Genomic DNA, 20,953 nt, shown 5'->3' on the forward strand with positions numbered 1-20,953 from the left:
TGGATGAAAGAACAGTGGAAATGTGATCTGAGGACAGAGTTTAGAGGGTCTTGACCATCATTTTAGCACTTACTACCTAGGGCTATGATTCTCAGATTGACGTAAGACAGAGTTCCTAGAGATCACATACTTTGCCAGCCATATGAAATAACTATATATACTTATAGTAGCTGGTGATCAGGATAAAAGTTTAAGAAAAAAACTTAAGGGAGAAATAATTCAAATACTAAATGCTTATTTTAAGAAATGCACATTTCCTTTTTCTGAAAATGAGTGAAACACCATTATAATCTGATTTTTAGTAGCTTCAGAGCTACTGCACTAGGCAATAGAACAAAATGTATGGTTGGGAAGCTATATCTGCTTTGGGGCACAGAATGTAGATTGAAGTTGAAGAAAGAAAATGGTTAGGAAACTGTACTGCTAATTTGAGCATAAAGAAATGCAGGTCTGACTCATTTCCATGAGTGCATGGGGAATGAAAGGAAATAGAGGAGCACAAGATCAGTGATGAAGAAAGAATAGATGGTATTTTGTAGTCCATAAAGACCTGAGTTCAAGTTTTCACTTCACTAATTATCAGCTTCTGACTTTTCTGAAGCTCAGTTTCCTCATCGGTAAAATGCAATTGATAACAATTGCATTTTGGGGCTACTGCAAAGACTGGGTCAAATGAGAGAGCAGATGTGTATTGTACTTAATATGGAAGCTTGTTCTCCTTACCAATGATGCTTGTCTGGAATTGGGAAAATAGGGAAGCGGGAGGAGTCAAAGATAGCAACAAGGATTTGACCCCAGGTGGGTGGGAAAACGGACAGCTCCAAAGCAATAGGAAAGAGGGAAGATTAATCCAGCCTTGAACTAAGATGATTGGTTTTATTTTAGGCACATTGAATGAGGGCAAATTTTGTAAATTTGCCATGCTGAAAAGAGAGCTTTTAATGAGTACGGGAAAGTAAAATTACAATCCTAGAAAGAGTGCTACATATATTATCATTTTCCTGCTTGTGGCTTCTTGAATAGCCTTTATTATCCTGTAAATTTAAACTATAATGTATGGAAAGAATTTCGAAGAAATATAGATTTAGGTCAAAAAAATGAAAGGAATCCTAAAGCCTAGAAAAAATTGCATACAATTTGTGATCTGAGGACTCTAACTGGAGTTTTGTAAGATAAACTGTGATTATTGTGTGATTGCTTAGCCTTCCAGAAATTATATAAATTAAAACATACTGTGCATGGATGGAAATAAACTCTTGTGTAACTTTCTGTGAAGGGTCAGATCAATCATGTCCAAATTGAGAATACCATTTGAAATCAAATGGTGTTCTTGATAGTCTTGGGTTTGAATATGGGCCCTGTGTGCAAATTTGGACAAATTTCTTAACTTCTCTGAGCCTCAATTCTCTAATATGTAAAAATAGGTAGAAATAAGACCTCTTTTATAGGGTTCCTGTAAGAATGAAATGAGATTACGTTTGGTACTCACACCTGGCTGTACTTGTGTAATATAGTTCCTTCCCTCTGGAGCATGAGCTCTGAATCATGATGGAAGGAAACATATTTGTCTATCTCATTGCTACTTTCCTAGAATCTAACACAATGCCTGGCACCTCACAGACATACAATACATATTTGTGGAAGGATGAAGGAAAGAAGGTTTGAGGGAGGGAACTAATTAACACATAACTTGGCAATGTAGTCAGCACTTTAAAAAAGTTTTTTTAATGGATGGAGTAAGTCACATTTCCTGTTTTTCTCTTAGTCATATACTTTGTAGGACAGAACAAATGTGTCTTAGGCCTCGAAGAAAAGTCTCAAGGCAAATGCATGAATATTGATGAAAACTATGTTGTTACTATAATATTGGCTAAAATTTAATGGAATGCTTACTATGTGCTAAACACTTTATATACATTAATTCACTTAACTATGATAATAATGCTGTGAGAGAATTTCCATTTGACAAATGGAGACACTGGGTTTCAGTGTGGCTTTATATGGTAGTTAACAGGGGAGTAGGATTCAAATCCAAGTCTGCCTGACGCTTCAGTACTCTGCACACCTCCTTAGGTTCTCAGCAGTACCGGGCAGGGTTTCCAAGTCTGCACTCAAGGACTAAGGGCCGGGGTGGTCTGGCCTCCTGGGGTACGGTTAGAAGAGGCCACATCTGCTTGAGCATACAGATGCAGCCCTCCTGAGTTCATGCAGCCCATGCAAGACAGGTGTTTTTCCAAGCGTCTGGCCACAGCACAGTTCAGAACCAAAGAGGTCTGTGGTAGAAAGGAATGGTCAGGAGCAACAAGACAAGTTTGTCTTCATATAAGAGCAAAACAAACATAAATCTGGAACAAAGAGCCTGGATCCTAAGGATCAGGCAGATGACAGGGACAAATGCATTGCCGTTAAAAAGGGAACCAGGGAGCTTACTGCTGGGGTCTTAGAAAATGAAATAATGGCATTGGGTCAGAAGCTGATTGATGAAACATGCCAGAAAAGGACCTTCCACACAAGGCAAGATTTTAGGTTCACCTCCAATCCCATCCTTATACCTGCATAACTTTTCTCCTTCTCTCACTCTCTCCCAGCACATTCTTATGCATACATACATGCACACACACACCGACGCTGCGAAAATGTTCTTACATGCCCCAGGTTGCTGGCTTCTGCCCTTCATGTTTAGAAAAGAAGGTTAAAATGTCTGGATGTAGGTCGAACTGATAGTACTTATGTCTCTGTCTCCTTCATTTCGAGGCAAGAACTCTTATTCCATTTCTTTTTTATCCCCCTCACAGCACCTATTACTAGATACCATATGCTCTGCACGTACTTGGCACTCCATAAATGCTTGCTGAACGGCTGACTTTTCCCGTCTCCCCCACCCTTTCCTTCCCACCCCTACAGCATTACTTTAAAGATCTGCTGCAGAGCTATGGGGCGAGGTTTAAGATCCGTTTTGACAAATAACCCTTATGGGTGTTTAAAGCCAAAAGATCGAATATTTAAAGCAGAAATATGAGCTGTGACTTCATGGGTGTTCTGTGAAGAGATGCATAAAGCTGTACAAATAGATAGCCTTTCAGACAGGACATAACAAACCCAGCTTTGTGCATTTGCAAATATACAGAGGAGAAGAGCCCGAACTTCACTTTGAACCCTGTTTCCTTCTGAAACCAGTTTAAATAGAAGAGTGAAGGTAGTTCAATCTTCTGTATTTTTAAAAAGAGATCTTACAAATACTTTTGGTTTTACAAGCCTATGTTATTGATTCATAGTATAAGAGGTGACATACGTATCCTCCCTTTTTCCCCTCCATCCCTACAGACAGGGAAACATAAGCAGAAACAGGACTGGATTCCATGGGAATGGTGGGAGCCAATTGATTGCTACCAAAAGGGGCTTTTAGACTTTCAGACATGAGATCTTGGTGCCAGAAAGTCTTAGAAGACTAAAGCAAGGATCTAAGGTCAGCAGACAGTTGAAGGATCATAGCAGAATCAGAATCACACGGAGGCTCTGGTAAATGACTTCATGATGATACAAAGCTTAGAATACAAATCCCAAGAGAGAAGAGAGCATACACTGAGCAGGTCCATCACCGCCTAGCGTCCCTTTTCTCCAAAGGATGTTCAGAGTTCCCTGGCTACTTAGTTTACTATGACAGAAACAAGAGTACTTCTTGCCTATGTTCCAGCTCTGATTGTCTCATGCTCTCTTAAAGCAGCTGATCCGGAGAAACTGTGAATGTTCTGAGCTCTTGGCTCATATACTTATTTTATGTTCTGGACGTGATTTCAGCAGGTAGAAGCTACTTGCCACGTATTATTATTTTGTTTTAACTCAAGTACAACTAATTTTCATGGAGCTCTATTTGCCAGTGGCTGAAGAGGTTACCTGAAGCTAAGGATTTGTGGGATAATTGGACTCAAATATACATAACTACCTAGCAAAAGAAATTAAATTGATCTTAAGAACCTTTGGTTACATAACTAGTTTTTACATTACTAAAATCAGAAGTGTGCCCTCTGTCCAATTCATCCTTTGTTTCCATTTCCTGTTTATTTAAAGTAGATCAATATCCTTGGATTCTATAGAAATTATATTTGTGCAAGATATAGAATCAAGATCATAGAATTTGAATAAATACATATATCTCAGTTCTTGATACTGTGTTAGAGTTTATAAAAAACCTTCTCATTTCTCATCTCATGTAATTCTCAAAACAGTCTATAGGATGAGAATTATTATTATCATCTTTTTTACAGATGAGGAAGTAGAAACTCAGAGAATTTTAATCAATTATTCATTCAGTTATTATAATTTTAGACCCAATTGTATGCTAAGCACTGGAAATACAAAGATGAAAGAAACCTAGCCATGACCTGAAGGAGTTCACCATCTATGATATAGAACAAATAGGTAAATAAAACATTGATAGTGGCATGTGATGAGAACTGTGTTAGGCAGAGGTCTAGATACAATGATGGCAAAAGGAAAGAATGATCAGATTTGCCTGGCTGTGAATGAGCAGTCTTTTCAAAGGAGGAGACCCTTGTAGTGGCTCTTAATAAAAAGAAATTTGCCAGAAAGTTTAAGCATAAAGCAGAGGAGCAGCAAGTAGCAAGGCACAGAAACAGGGAATTATATGATGAATTCAAGAATAGCAAACAATTCCGCATGGTTGTGAGTACAGAAGGCAGGAAATCGAGATGGAAGAGTATCTCTTCAGGACTATTTTACCAGTGAAGAACAAGGGGGTGCTAGGTTGGTACGATGAGTCAATGAAACAAAGTCTTCACAAACTCAGATTCATTCAATCTTGTTTCACCACCCATGGCCTCCATATCCAAGATCTCTCCATGCTCCAGCATCCATTCTGATGCAGAAAAAAAGAAGAAAGGAAAAGAGAAAAAAAGGAACAAAGCTATCTTTCAAGAATCTCTTAAAAGCTGCCATGAGATGCCCCTGCCTGCAACTCATTGGTCAGACTAGTCACATGGCCATATCTACTGCTAAATACTGCTAATAGATGCTGTTATGATGACCAATGTACTCAATTAAGATTTTGTGGTGCTATTAATATAGAAGAGAGAATGGAATTTGGAAGACAATGAGGAGTATCTGCCACTGAGCTCATCATAAATTGTTATGAAATTTGAACACTGCCCTCTGGCCAATAAGGAGCCACTGAAGGCTTTGGATCAGGTACATTAGATGGCCATATTTCTATATGTCATTTAGATAGATGGTACACTGGACAGGGTGAAATGGGACACAGAGGGACCAGTTAGGAGATTATTATGGTGGTCCAAATGAAAGACAATAATAGCTTGAACTAAGTAGTAGTAGAGATGGGGAAAAAGAAATGAGGAGGAGAAATGTTAAGAAAGTTACCTCTTATGATAGTTGAGTAGTAAGGGGAAGTAGTCAAACCCCAAACTTTAAATCCAAGTCTACCTACATTACATCCATCTCTCTTAACCAACATTATGGCAAGCTGGTTTTCAAACTCCCACAAGCCCTTCATATCCAAGTTGTGTTGTGAAAATCAGAAAATATGGTCTAGATCCAGGAACTAAAGAATCCAAAAGCAAGAAAACATTTGTGGCAGGGTAATATTCTGAGGTACTTTTCATTTTCTCTTCCTGTCTTCAAGCATGTAAAAGCTTCTGGGCTGGGATTTTTTGCTTATGAGAAGTCTAAGATAACACTTCCGGGGTTTGATTTCTAACATGCAAGAGGAGATAGTTTGAAGAGGGAGAGAGTTCAGTCAAACCAGTAAGACACTTCTAGATTCCAGAGGAAGAAGATGGGTTTCCAGCCTCTCCTGACACCACCTACAGGACATGGCAGGTGACGAGGGGGAAAGGCCATGAGGTGTCCCAGGAGGGCTGGATCCAAGGCCTGGTACTTTAGCAAAGATTTCTGTACCTTCAGCATGGCTCAGGGAGACCGACCTGGCGGGACAATGGGAGCTGGAATAATCTACAACCCAAAGGATAGCTCAGAAAACTTAGTAACATACGAAACTATGGCAAAATCCCAGTCTACCATTAAATTATCTTCCAGAAAGAGAGATAGAGGTCATAATTAATTGATGCATAGGAATGAGAAGTGCACTGAAACACTGAAAATAAAGTTTAAAATGTATGAGAAATAAAGAAAAAGACTGAAATTCATACCTGCAACTCCACTCCACAGAGGAACCTTGTGTGACAACAAGGCTTTCTATAGCCTCGGGGGTAGAGCAGCTCTAGAAGGTAGTTTTGCGATTGTCTCTCCCTTTTCTTAATTCTGATTCTGTATAGAAACAAATTCAGACTGAATCTAAGTATATCCATATCCATTATTCACTTGTAAATGTACAAATAACTCAGACCCCTCCCCGCTCCACCGCCCACCCCCCCCAGGAGCATCACTTAGCTGAATATTTCAGAATAAATGCACATCATGTTTGGAAATATCCAGATAATATTCTAGTTATAGTCTAATTTTTCCTTTCACTAACACAAATGCTGAAAACAGGATCTCTGTGTACTGTATTTATCTAAACATCTCTCTATCTACATCTATATATCTCTATCTGTCTCTATCTCCATATCTATATCTATATAATTGAGAGTGTATAGAACCAGCATAACTTGAAAACTCAGCATCATTCTTCTATTTAAATCAATATCCTCTGGGTGTGACCTGAGCTTAAAACATAAGTTTATTATATTTTCTTTCTAAGGATAACATGTCAAACCTTGAATATGGCGACAAATTGGAAGTTTTGGGAAAACAAATTTCAACCCTGCAAAGAAGGAAGTATGTTATATTCTGTAGAGTTAGATGTAAGTGGTAATGTTTTAGAAATCTGAGAAGAATCTATGTTTTTTGTCTTCCTCTTCTCTTTTACCTACTGCAAGCCCCTCTTGTCCTATTTACACTCTATTTAATTTTTTCCCTGCCTTCAAGTAGTTTTATTTTATCTTTAAAATATTATAATCTAAAAATATGGCAAGGGGAATTCAACTAAAAATAATAATAATAATCAGAGCCATTCATGGTTTGTGTGCCCAGACTAAGCTGTATTTATGGAAGAGTTGGGTTTTTTTTTCTCGAAGTTTAATGTGTAAATTAAGTTGCAGCAAGGCAAGTCAAATTATTCCCTGGCCATTTGTAGTATGCAATGTTTTATGTGACTTTTTACCCTCTTATTCAATAAAACAATGTGTACTTGTATAGCAGCCAGACGAAGTGGTGATTCACAGTCATCTAGGAGATGCCAAGTACTGTAGCTCCTTGAGGAAACACACTCACCCATGTGTAATGGGAATGCTTTGGACTTCCTGAAGTGATTCAACATGAAATTGAATTCAGCATTGAACTGAGTATCCGTAGATATTAACAATCACAAGATCGGATGTACTAGAGTTTCATTTGCCTTAGTATAACTTCCACTCATTTATTACAAGTTAAGAGATGCATCCTTGTTAGGTTGAAGTGGAACATTTTCACTCAAGGAAACTGATTAAAGAATTTGGCCTGTTTCTTATTAATACAAAAAAAACAATCAAGGATTTTTTTCAGGAAAGGCCAGCTACTATGTCTCTGTGATTAAAAACAAACAAACAAAAAAAACACCCATTGAGCCCCTCTGTTAAATTACGCAGCGTTTAGTTCAAGCGGAGCACGGAGCCAGGTTGGCCACTGGCTACATTATCACTAGCTTGATAATATAGGTCCTGATATCTATTAGAAAAGATGCTTATAAAAATCCGTAGCATGCTACCTGTTAGGCTACAAGAAGTCATTGAGGGGTATTGAGGAAGTAAGGATTTGTTTGAAAATTCAAGTTCACTCCCTAATTGTATAAACACTGCTTAGAGACATCCAGCTACTTTATCCTTTGGAGACAGTAACCAACAACAAAGGTTCTTGGACTACAGAAGTAAAATTTTAAGAACAGGAGTGAAGATGGGGGAGAAAGAAGCATCTGCAAGAGCTATAGAGGGTATGGTCACTGGAGGTTACAGAAGGCTTTATGTACAGCGTGAACTAAACCAATTAAAAAATAAGGTCATTTCAACATGTGTAAAAGGCAAACAGTCACTGGAGAACTTGAATTTACTATTCACAGCATCCAGATAATCACAGAGTGTTTGAAAGGTTAGAATTTCAATCTAAATTATAAAAGTGTCACAACAAGATTCTATAAACAAAAAGCTGGGGCATATGAACTAAATTGCCAAGAAGAAAGGCTGAAATGTGTGTCTTGAGGCCAGCCTTCAAGGAAAATACAGTGCAAGAAAGCAGAGGGCCAGTTCCAAACTACCCATGAATCCACTCTGAGAAAGCCTTTTTTCACAAACAGACATCATATGTTTAAAGGCTGGGACTGGAGACGCAGAAAACCTTTTGTTTCCCAAGAATTGATACCGACTAGCCTTGTTTCTGCAGGCTAGCTTTGCTACCAGTGTCACCAGAGGCTCAAGGGGATGTGCTAGAGAGGACTCATCCACGAGCAGCAGTGACCAGGTTCTTGTCTCAGCACGAGGAATAATTCAAGAGCAAGAAAGATGCAGGAAAGCACAGGAAGTTTGTTGAAACCAAAGTACGCACTTGAGAGGGAAGGGTGGACAAACTCAGAGATTGAGTCACACCAAGGAAGTTCTGACCAGGGGTAGTTACACCTCCAGGGGCAGGTTTTGGTAAGGTCCCATTGAAGAGTCCCATTAGTTTCTTCCCTGTAGGTGGGACCCTCAGTTTCCTGCTCTTTCTTCCTTATGTGGTTCCTCCAGAACTGCCATGGCATCAGATGCATGCTGGGAGTCGTAGTAACTGCATTGTAAATGAGATTATAATGACATTATAATCCGCTAAAGGTCAGGTTCCCATCAAGGGGATTAATCTTGCTGGATGAAACTGGTTCTTGTTCTTCTCCAGCCACAGGTGCCAGATATAGTAGTCCCTTGTTACTTGTGTAACCAGTGAGATGCCTCACATTGTATCCTGGAGGGGGTTATTAATTTCCTAGGCTACCTATCCTGCCTCACCAGCAGCTTGCCAGAAATGCAAAATCCAACTCCCCCTCCCAACTAGAGAGAGTGGGATACCTTATCAAGTTGGTCAACCACACTTCCATTCCCCTGGCCGCAGTGATTGGTTTAGGAAGGGACCACTTCAGGGGCCTTTAGAAGAAAAGTAGTGATTCGAAATGAAATAACTTATTAATTACTCCCCATGTGGGAAGGGGAGTGTCCCTCATTCCCATCATATGGATTAGGAGAATAGTGATTCTTTTTCCAAACGTTTGTTGAGCACACAACATATGAACAAGGAATCCCCTACAAGGAAGGGGATTCCTCTAAGATCGTGACCTGTAAGGACAATGTAAGCTTGCAGCCACGAGTGTCCGTATTTCCCACTATGTGGAGAGATCTTGACTAAGAATGAAGCTGGTCCCCAGAAAAGAGACAGAGATGGAAGAGAGAGAGAAAGAGAGAAAGAGAGACAGAGAGACAGAGAGAGAGAGAGAGAGAGAGAGACAGAGACAGAGACAGAGAGACAGAGAGAGACAGAGAGAGAGAGAGAGAGAGAGAGACAGAGAGAGAGAGAGCTGAAAGCATTGTTTGAACTGGAACCAGCCGTGTGTGAATCCAAATTAATCCCAGGACTTCTCAGTAATGTAATCCGATAAATTCCCCTTGGGCTTGAGTTAATTTAAGTTGCATTTCTGTCTCTCATGATGAAAGCACCCTGACTAGTACAATCTCTAAATAATTTACACCTTTGTGTGAATCACATATGTTCTAATAAATTCCTTCATGGGGAAGTGTCAATAAAAAGAACACCCTGGGCTGATAGTCAAGAAATCAGAGGTAAGATTTTGGCACTTTCTATTGAAGAAAGCTTCGGCTAGGCATTTAAGTCTCTGAGTGTCCCCTTACTTAAATGAAACAGAACAGCTTGATCTAGTCACTCAAGAAACAAGTATTTTAGAACTAGTAGAGGACTTGGAGATTGTTTACTATAAAAATGAGACAACCATCGTCCAGAGAGGTGGTCCTCGATTAATGTTACACAGCCTGTTGGCAGTCGTGCAGGCTCAGACCTACCTCTTCTGACTCCTGTCCCAGTATTCTTTCAGTAACACCACTTGATAGAATTTCTGAAGGTGTGTTTGTCTAATAGTTATTTTTATACAATATATCTATTAGGATAGTCTTAGTTGTAGGCAACTTAAATGATTTTAAATTAAGAGATTTATTGTTCATGTATCAAGAAGTTCAGAGAACGGCTGATTCCAATGTTGGTGAGTCCACCAAGATCAACAGCAACCATAAAAACCCAGATCCTTTCCATAGTTCCACTGTGCCACTTTCAACATTTCAACTTTGGTCCCCAGGTTTAGTTTCTTATGGTCACACCATAGTAACAGCAACTCACTTAAGTCTTTAAGCCAGAACAGCAAAAATTACTTTCCTGTGCTCCCTTTCAAGACTGTGAAAACATCTATCAGGACCTGAAAAAACTCCCCCTTCCACCCATTGGCCAGAAACAATCACTGGTGGGAAAAATGGAACTGCTATTTTGGCTTAAGCTACTATATTTTCACAAATATAAAGTGCATTTGATGTCAAGAAGTTGAAAAAAAATTAATCTACATCTTACAATTATTAAAATATGATATCATGATTGCTTACCTGGTGGAGAGCCTGGGAGAGGGGCTTGGCTACACAGGAGGTTTCTGTGGGCATCTATCTATTCCTTTGTCCACATTCTGCTGGTCAGAAATAGGGAAGTCAGGGAAATGTAGCCTAGTCGTGTACCGAGGAGGAAACAGTGACATGTGGCAGTCTCTGCCCATGGCCACCAAATACCTGAACCAAATCAGGGCTCTGTTAGTAAGAGAGGGGGTGTGAGTAGTTATAGGATAACCAGCCTATAGAATTTAGAAGGTACACACTTGTGGAGAACAAGCTTTGAAGTATCAACTTCTTCCATAATCTGCTCACGTACAAAATTGGCCTTTATGACACATAGCTCCTTTCTCCTGAAGTGTAGGCATCACATAGTGAGTTCTTTCCAAAGAGTATAGTTAGAAAGTGGGGGGCAGAGGGGCATGTGTGGGGGGGTAACTTTGCAGTGGGGAAATCCGATGAACACTATCTTTGCAAGGTGATCAAATTAACATCAACAGTGTTAATGTTAAGGTACCTGTCAGTAGTACCTTTGATGGAATATAATGAAAACGGCACTCTACATCTATGTTCTTCTTCCTCAAACCCCATTACTCCAGGCTAATCATGAAAAAAACGTTAGATAAATTCAACTGAGACATTCTGTAAAATACATGTCCAGTATTCCTCAAAATTGTCAAAGTCATCAAAAATTAGGAAAGTCTGTCACAGCCAAGAGAAGTCCACAGAGACATGGCAACTAAATGTAGCATAGCATACTGGATAAGATCCTGGAACAGAAAAAGGACATTAGGTAAAAACTAAGGAAAACTGAATAAAGCATGGATTCTTAATTAATAATAATGCATACAGATTGGTTAATAAATTAGGACAAATGTACTATAATAATTAATATAAAATGTAAATGATAAGGGAAACAGCATGAAATATATGGGAACCTTCGGTACTACCTTTGCAATATTTCTATAAATCTAAAATTATCCTACAATTAACACTTTATTTTAAAAGATAGCCTTTGCTTAAGCCTGAAATAAGCAGAGGTTGCTCTTCTTCCCTTTTGAAAAATATCTTTTTCAGAAGTTGCTGCTGTTAAATGTGGGGAGCCTGTTCCCATACTGACAACTTGACTAAGCTGATTTTAGATGGAAGTATTTCCTGTTTCTCTAGAGCCACGTACTCATTGAACTTTTGTAGCAATTAGTGAAATTGGGCTATTATCAAACTGCTATCTTGTATGCTGCAATAGCTCATAGAGCGTGACTTCTAAAGCTGTAAATGGTAACTACATGCTGTTCCTTTCGAACTCATATGCACATGCCCAGCAAATATTCTTGTTGGCCTACAGAGACTTGCAAATAAAAGATGAATTGTAGACAGCCAGGTTACTGGCTGGGATAGTCACAACACAAAAGGAGAGGCTGTAAGAACCAACCTCTGCTCCTCACCCCCTGGACACACCGCTTCTCCCAACACACACACACACACACACACACACACACACACACACACACACACACACAGTCTATATAATGCCAAGATCATCATTTGGACTCTCCCACCAGTACTCCCAGGAGAATGATCAATGTGACTCTCTCCCTGAAACAAAAAAGGAACATACAACATTGTTGTGTGTTCAAACTGATGATAGAATATTTTGGAAGATCTCACTGTTCAAATTTCTAATTAATATACAGATACCAGAATATCCTCTAGCTCATAAATTAGGAAATGCCCTCAAAAGAACATAGACATAGCCAGGATGTGTTATTTGGATAATTATCAAGCCATTTTTTCCCCTCCTTTTTTCTTTCAAAAGATTTTGAGACCAGTTAGATAAAGTCTAACAATACTGAAGATGAAAGTTTGATTTTTTTGTTTGCTTGTTTAGATGAAGACTATTAAGAAAAGGAAGTTATATGAAGCATTTTTGTCAGACTAATTAACTATAAGTCCTGAGCCATTTCTGCCTCAGAGGCCACCAGTCTCAAGATATTTGGTCCTTTGTATGGGGTGTGTAGGAAAACAGCAATATCTGAGAAAGCAAGAGATGCCTGAAATTTATCTTTAAATGCAATAAAAAAAATCTAATGAATTCTGATGATGTTTTCTTCGTCAGATGATACCAACATGGAGACATGAGAATATTCTCAGGGCAATAATTCTAAGTGAAAATATAATCAATTGGACTTCAAATATTAGACCTGATTCTCTAGTAAAAACAAATATAAATATTTGTATTTCAGACTGTGAAATCTTGACATATTGAACCATCATTTTAGGAACTACTAATTCACATTAGGAGAGGATATTTTATTTCACTGCAAGCCTTTCTTAATGACTAATTAACTGATTAACTAATTAGGGTGCTAAATGTTAGGAGAGGCTATCTATGAAGATTTGATCCTATGTGAAGTTGATAATCCTTGAAATGATGAACGTACAAAGGAAGACCTCTCAGCTTTTGCATATATTGTCCCCTCTGCCTGCAATTTCCTTCTTTGTGTCATGGTCTAGGAGAACTCAAGATATCTGCAAAACTCAGTTAACAAACATTATATCCAGATTGGTCTCTACTGACCTTTGGGCAGAATTAGATACTTGGGGACCTTTTGTGAATATTCTGTCATATTGCCATAACTTCTTGTTTACATGGCTATCTCGTACATTACATTTTGGATCTCTCTATGGTATGGCTCATGTTTCAGTCCTATTGTTATTAGATCCCTGGCAAATAGTAGACACATAATGAATTTATGCTGAATAATTGAGGTGAGAAGTGTGGCCTCCATGCTACTCATTCATTAATTCCTCTTATTCTTTTATTTATGAATAAAATCATCAAATCTGCACTGCAACTTCAGAGATGCATTTAAGCAAAAGTGTCTCACTATAAATTCAGACCAGTACAAAACTTGTATTTCATGATGCCTCTCTCTTTCTCAGTGACACCTCCCTCATCTTCACCTCTTCACAACCAAGAAAAGCCGTCAGTGCATTTATAGGAATCCACTTGGGACTGAGATGACAAGTTTCAGAACTCTTCTCCATGGGGCATTGCTAGTGTGGGAGCACTTTCTGGGAGGTCCAGAGGTTAGGTCAGCCAGGGGCTTTTTCTTTCCATCCATCCTCAATTTGGCTCTGGGTTCAGCTGAATATAGTTAAAGGATTAATTGCCCATCATTTTGTTCCCTAAATTAGGAGTCATTGTGGTAAGAACCAAGCATAGCAATACGGGCCAACCACAAAGAAATAAATTACTTTGTAAGTTTCAAAAGATTTTCACCAAATTACTGCTCTGTGCAAATGATGTTGGGGGGAAAAGAGTTTGTTTGAGAAACATTTTCTTTTGTGACTGTAATAAGGTATGTGTACTCCTGCTGAGACATAAGTCATATCCCCTGTGATAGGAAACTGTGGCTAGTTTTTGTGGATTTGGGGTTTTATACTAAATTTTCAATGCCTCATGTTTCCTATGACTGATGAATGGATCATCACCTGACTCATAGACTATTTTGCTATGGATCACCAAAGTGTAGCTTTTAAAATTTTTAAAGTAATGTGGCACCCAGCTGCTCAGAGTTTTAATATGGAGGGGAAAAGACCGGAAATTTGTAATCAGTGCTTTGAAATGGGCTTTTCTGAGATCATCCCTTCCCATCCTTTGGCAAGATTATAATTAAACTGATCTAGGCTGGCTTATAATGCTTATTTGAAAAGACCTACAATGCCCCCTTTTTGGTCTAAGCAATGTAGGTGTGTTAGTTTGTTCAGTCTGCTATAATAAAATACCATAGACTGGGGACTTATAAGCAACATAAATTTATTTTTCACAGTTCTAAAGGATGGGAAGTCCAAGATCAAGGTGCCAGCAGATTCGATGTCTGGTGAGAACTACTTCCTGGTTTATAGACAGCTGCCTTCTTGCTATAATCTCACATGGCCGGGACAGGGAGCTCTCTGGGGTCTCGTTTATGAGTGCACTAATCCTGTTCATAATCCCTCTCATGACCTAATCACCTCCCAAAGGTCCCACATCCACACACCAACCATACAATGTGGACTAGATTTCAACATATGAATTTGGGGTTGAGGGACACAAACATTCAGAGCATAGCAGTAGGTATACAATAAACATCTGTGATTTTATTTTTTTTATCCCAGACGTGCCACCAACCTCAAGTTCAGTATTCCCCAAAGTGAATCTTTATTTATTAATTTATCCAACAAATATTTATTGGATAAATAAGTGTGTCCCACTTACTGAGGTAAGCAGAGATGAATTAAGGTGAGGCTCCTGAAATCAAGAAGCTTCGAGTGTGGCGGAGAAACATACAATTAAAAGGGCAAGTGCCGTGATCCAGGTGTTCACAAAGTACACAGAAAGAGTAAATGATAGACCTAAGAAGAGGCATGTACACAAGCAGGACATCTGGAGAGAAGGTGGCTACTAAAAGATCAATTCAGTATGGCTGAAGCAAAGACTGGGCATTACTAAGGGAAGCGTAAGGGAGGAGACTGGAGAAGGAAGCCTGGAACTAGATCCTACAGACTTAGGACTTTCTCCTAGGATCCAGGAGGAGCCCTGAAAGGTTTCAAAAGACATCTGACATATTGCTAAGTGTTAAGGAGAGATCAGATGAGGGCAAAGTGAGATGCAGGCGGCAGACCTGTTAGAAGCATACCATAATAATCCAATAAAAAAATGGTATAAAGCCTGAATGAAAGCAAACTCAGTGGGAATGGGGAGTGGGGGAAGAAAATAGGATCTGATAATTGACTCTAGGCTCTGGTTAAGAATCCTGGTGATCAGACTCCCTACCCCACCCCAAGGACACAATCCTTGGTCCTCTTCTTTTTTTCTGGAGAACACTTACTCCCTTGGAAATCTCAACCAATCTCATGATGATACCCAAATTTATATCTCCAATTCACATACGTCTGAACTTTAGACGTGAAGAGTTAACAGCCTATGTAACATCTCCACTTGGATGTCTAGTAAAGATATTAAACTTAACATGCTGTAACCTGAATGTGAGACCTCTTTCATCTGCATTCATCTCCGTTTTTGTTAATAGTAATTCCACTTCCAGTTGTTCAGGTACAAAACTTTGATGTAATTGTTGACTCTTTTTTACTTACTTCATATTCAGTCCATCAGCATATTCCTTTGGCTTTAACTTTAAAATTTATGAAGAATCTGTCCACTTTCCAGCACCTCCACTGTTACCACCCAGACCTAAGCCATCATCATCTTACTCCGGGATTATTATAATAGCTTCCTAACTGGTCATCCTGTCCCCCTGCAGTCTACACAGCAGCCGGAATGGTAGGACTCCACCCCTGCCAACTTTTTATTTGAAAATTTTCAATCATACAGAAACGTTGAAAGAATTGTACAATCTGAAATGTCTTTTACAGCTTTTTATTTCCTCATCCAGGATCCAATCAAGTTTCATGCATTTATTTCTTTGTTATATCTTGCAGTCTCTCTTAATCTAGAAAAATCCCCCTGCTTTGTTTTTTTTTCATGACATTTACTTTTTCGTGCAGAACATCTCACGCATTCTGAATTTGTCAGTTCCCTCATAGACGATGTTGTGTTCTTCATATTGCATCACCTAAAGAGGTACATAATGTCCGGTTGTCCCAATACTAGTGGTGCTGTTTGATTGCTTGGTTAATGTGCTGACCTGCCAGAGCTCTCCACTGTGAAAGTAAATGTTCCTCTTTGTAATTAGCCAGACATTGTGGGGTGATATTTGGTACCTTTCAAATATCTTATCCACAACATCCCAATGGTTTTAGCATCTGTTAATAACCCTTCCTAGATTATTTATTACATTGGATGTTACAGAATGGTGATATTTGAAATACTCCCATTTCTATTTTTAGCAGACATTTTAGTAGAAAATTGTCTTCCTTTTTTTTCTCCTTTCGTCTCTTCTCCCACCCATCCCACCTTCTATGCCCTTCTCCTCTGCTTCTTTCTCCTCCTCCTCCTTCTTCTTGGGCTCCTTCTTCTCCTCTTCCTCCTCTTCTTTCTTCTTTTGACTTTCACATTGGACTCAAGATTCTTTGTAATTCAATGTGTAGTAATCAATTACCACAAAATGACTCATATGTGTATTAGATCATGTTGTACTACTCTACTCAAACCTCACTGATGACTTTTTACTTCACTCAGAGTAAAAGCCAAAGTTCTTATGGTGCTTTGTGAGGTCTTGCATGATCTAATCCCCAATTCCTCTCTGGCCTTATTACCTCCCTTTTTTTTTTTTTTACTGGTCATATTGGTACAAAAAATAATTTTAATTCTAGTTTTGACTTTAAATAAATATAATTTTTTATTAAATTTATTGGAGTGACTGGTTAGTAAAATTATATAGGTTTCAAGTGTATAATTCTGTAACACGTCATCTATACATTGCATTGTGTGTCCACTACCTGACCCCCTTTACCTTCTTCTACCACCCTCTCTCCCACCTCACCCTCTGGTAATCACTAAACTGTTGTCTGTGTCTATGAGTTTTTGTTTGTTTATTTGTTGCTTACAGTTTTATATTCCACATATGAGTAAAATCATATGGTTCTCAACTTTTTCTATCTGACTTATTTCACTTAGCATGATAATCTCAAGATCCATCCTTGTTCTTGCAAATAGCAATATTTCATCTTTTCTTATGGCTGAGGAATATTCCATTATGTATATATACCACATCTTATTTATCCAATCATCTATCAAAGGACACTTTGGTTGTTTCCATGTTTTGACCACCATAAATAATGCTACAATGAATATAGGGGTACATATATTTTTATGGATAAAAGTTTTCAGGTTTTTTGGGTAGATACCAAGAGGGATTGCTGAGATTGCTGGGTCATGTGGTAATTCTATTCTTAATTTTTTGAGGAACCTCCACACTGCCTTCCATAGCAGCTGCACCAGTCTGCATTCCCACCAGCAGTGGATGAGGGTTCCTTTTGCTCCACAGCCTCTCCAACACTTGTTATTACTTGTCTTGTTGATAACAGTCATTCTAACACATTCATGAGGTGATATGTCATTGTGGTTTTGACTTATTTCTTTAATAGCTAGTGAAGTTGAGCATCTTTTCATATATATCTGTTGGCCGTTTGTCTTCTTGGGAGAAACGTCTGTTCAGGTCCCCTGCCCATTTTCTAACTGGATTATTTGTTATTTTGTTGTTGAGTTGTATGAGTTCTTTATCTATTTTGGATATTAGCCCCATATCAGAGGTGTTGTTTACAAATATCTTCTCCCATTTGGTTGAGTGCCTTTCTGTTTTGTTGATGGTTTCTTTTGATGAGCAGTGGCTTTTTAGTCAGATATAATCCCATTAATTTATCTTTGCTTTTACTTCCCTTGCCTTTGAAGTCAAATTCATAACATCCTCTCTGAATCCAAGGTCCATAAGTTTAGTACCTATGTTTTCTTCTTTGCAATTTATTGTTTCCTGTCTTATATTTAGGTCTTTGATCTATTTTGAGTTAATTTGGGTGTATGGTGACAGAGAGCAGTCTAGTTTCATCCTTTTGCACATGACTTTCTAATTTTCCCAGCACCGTTTATTGAAGAGGTTTCTTTTATCCATTGCATGTTTTTGGCTCCTATGTCGAAAATTGCATGTCCATATATATATGGGTTTATTTCCGGCTTCTCAATTCTGTTCCATTTGTCTGTGTGCTTGTTTTTCTGCCAGTACCATGCTGTTTTGATTATTGTCTCTTTGTAGTATACATTGAAGTCAGGGAGTGTGATACCTCCAGCCTTGTTCTTTTTCCTTAGGCTATTAGGTATTCGGGGTCTTTTGTGATTCCATACAAATCTGATGTGGTCTTTTTTTTGTTCTATTTCTTTAAAAAATGACATTGGGATTTTGATGGGGATTTCATTAAATCTGTATATTGCTTTGGGTAATTGGCCATGTTAACTATGTTCATTCTTCTAATCCATGAACATGAAATATTTTTCCATTTCGTTGTGTCTTCTGCAATTTCTTTTAATAATGTCCTGTAGTTTTCAGTGTATAGGTCCTTCACATCCTTTGTTAAGTTTATTCCTAGGTATTTTATTTTTTTTGTTGTAATTGCAAAAAGAATTGGTTTTTTCTTTTTCATTTCTTTTTCTGAAATTTCATGGTTATTATATAGGAACTCAATGGATTTTTGGATATTGATTTTGTATCCTGCAACTTTACTGTATTTGTTTATTGTTTCTAATGGTTTTTAGGTTGAGTCTTTAGGGTTTTCTATATAAAGAATCATGTCATCTGCTTAAAGGGACAATTTGACTTCTTCATTCCCAATTCAGATCCTTTTATTTCTTTCTCTTGCCTGATTGCTCTGGCTGGGACTTCCAATACTGTGTTGGATAACAATGATGATGCGGGCATCCTAGTCCGGTTCCTGACCTTAGAGGGAAAGCTTTCAGTTTTTCACCATTAAGCATGATATTAGCTGAGGGTTTGTCACAGATGGCCTTTATTATGTTGAAGTACTTTGCTTCTATACCCATTTTATTAAGTGTTTTAATCATAAAGCGATGTTGTATCTCGTCAAATTATTTTTCTGCATCAATTGATATAATCATATGACTTTTATCCTTTATTTTGTTAATGTAGTATAGCACATTGATCGATTTGCATATGTTGAACTATCCTTGTGCCCCTGGAATGAACCCCATTTGATCATGATGTATACTTTTTTTTGTATTTCTGTGGTATCCATCATAACTTCTCCTCTTTCATTTCTGATTTTGTTTATTTATGTCTTTTCTCTCTTTGCCTTGGTGAGTCCAGCCAGGGCTTTGTTAATTTTACTAATCTTTTCAAAGAACCAGCTCTTTATTGCATTAATTTTTTTCTATTATCTTTTTGTGTTTTATTTCATTTCATTCTGCTCTAATTTTTATTGTTTCCTTCCTTCTGCTGACTAGGGGCTTTATTTGTTCTTCTTTTTCTAACTCTTTAAGATGTAATGTTAGGTTGTTTATTTGGAATTTTTCTTGTTTCTTGAGATATGGCCTCACCTCCTTCAGCTCACACCTCTAGCCATCTGGTTTGTTGACTATTCCTCAAACACTCCATGTATGCTCCTCCCTCAAGGTCTTTGGTGCCACTATGCCCTTTCTCTATAATGCTCCTCCCCAAGATACTCATTTTCATTCCTTGCCATCTTCAAATCTTTTCTCAAAGTCACCTGACCAGATATTGTTTAAAAATTAAAATCAATACCATCCATCTGCCCTACTACATTGTCTCCTTCAATGTTACCACCTTCTTACATTATTCATTGTGTTCATTGTCTGCTTCTAAGTAGAATGTAAGCTCCTTGAGGGAAGGGAATTGTGTCTGTTTTAGGCACTGCTGCCACCCAATGGTAAGAAGAGTACTTCCTTGGTAAATGTCTAGAATAAATGGATGCATCGATCGGATGAGAGGAAAGGGAGATGCCATTTTTCAGATTCGGCTATCTGAGATGACAGTGCTCTCCTCCCTGAGACAGGGAACACAAAATGATGATCATATTTGGGAACAAACTTTGAACATGTTGAGTGTTAGGTGCCTCTGATAGCCCTACAACACAAACTCAGTAGGAAGTCAGCTAAACTTGGAATTAGTGGATAGACTGGGTACAAAGTAGTTCCCAAACACCTTAAGCAAAGCCATGTCTTAATTCAGTTTAAATGAATTGAACATAACTGAATTAAATTAATATGAATGAAAAGGCTAAGAGTCTTTCACCTACCAATCTGGCATGCCAACCAAGCGTGGGAAGAGAGCTATTAACACTTTCCTGAGTGTGCTAGGTTTTGAACTGCTCAACTCAAAGACAGCACTAAACACCTGGTAATAGTTCTAATGGTTTGTCAACAAAGCCAGACCTGTTAGTCTTCCAGGGTGATAACTGTTTCTAGTAGGCTAAAGACTTGGTTAAAGACACCTGCATCCTGTATATAGCAATTAGTACTTTTAAAGTGTGGTTTTGCTGTTGATCTACTAGTGGGGTAACCTTTGCAATTCCTTTAGCCAAAGGATATGAAACAGCCATATCAAAAATTGTTTCTTTCATTAGGTACTAATCTTTTCTTTTCCTTCCTGCACCTTCTTAATTCTTCCAAACCTGAAGAAAGTCTCCAATATATGATGAGCTATAAGGAATGCAAGAAGGAAGAATTTGTCTTGTGTGGTATCACCGGTGTTTAGAACAGTACCCAGCCTAAAATAAGTGCTCAATGAATTTTA

The sequence above is a fragment of the Rhinolophus hipposideros genome (genome assembly GCF_964194185.1).
Source record: "Rhinolophus hipposideros genome assembly, chromosome: 9".
NCBI classification, from domain to species: Eukaryota; Metazoa; Chordata; class Mammalia; order Chiroptera; family Rhinolophidae; genus Rhinolophus; species Rhinolophus hipposideros.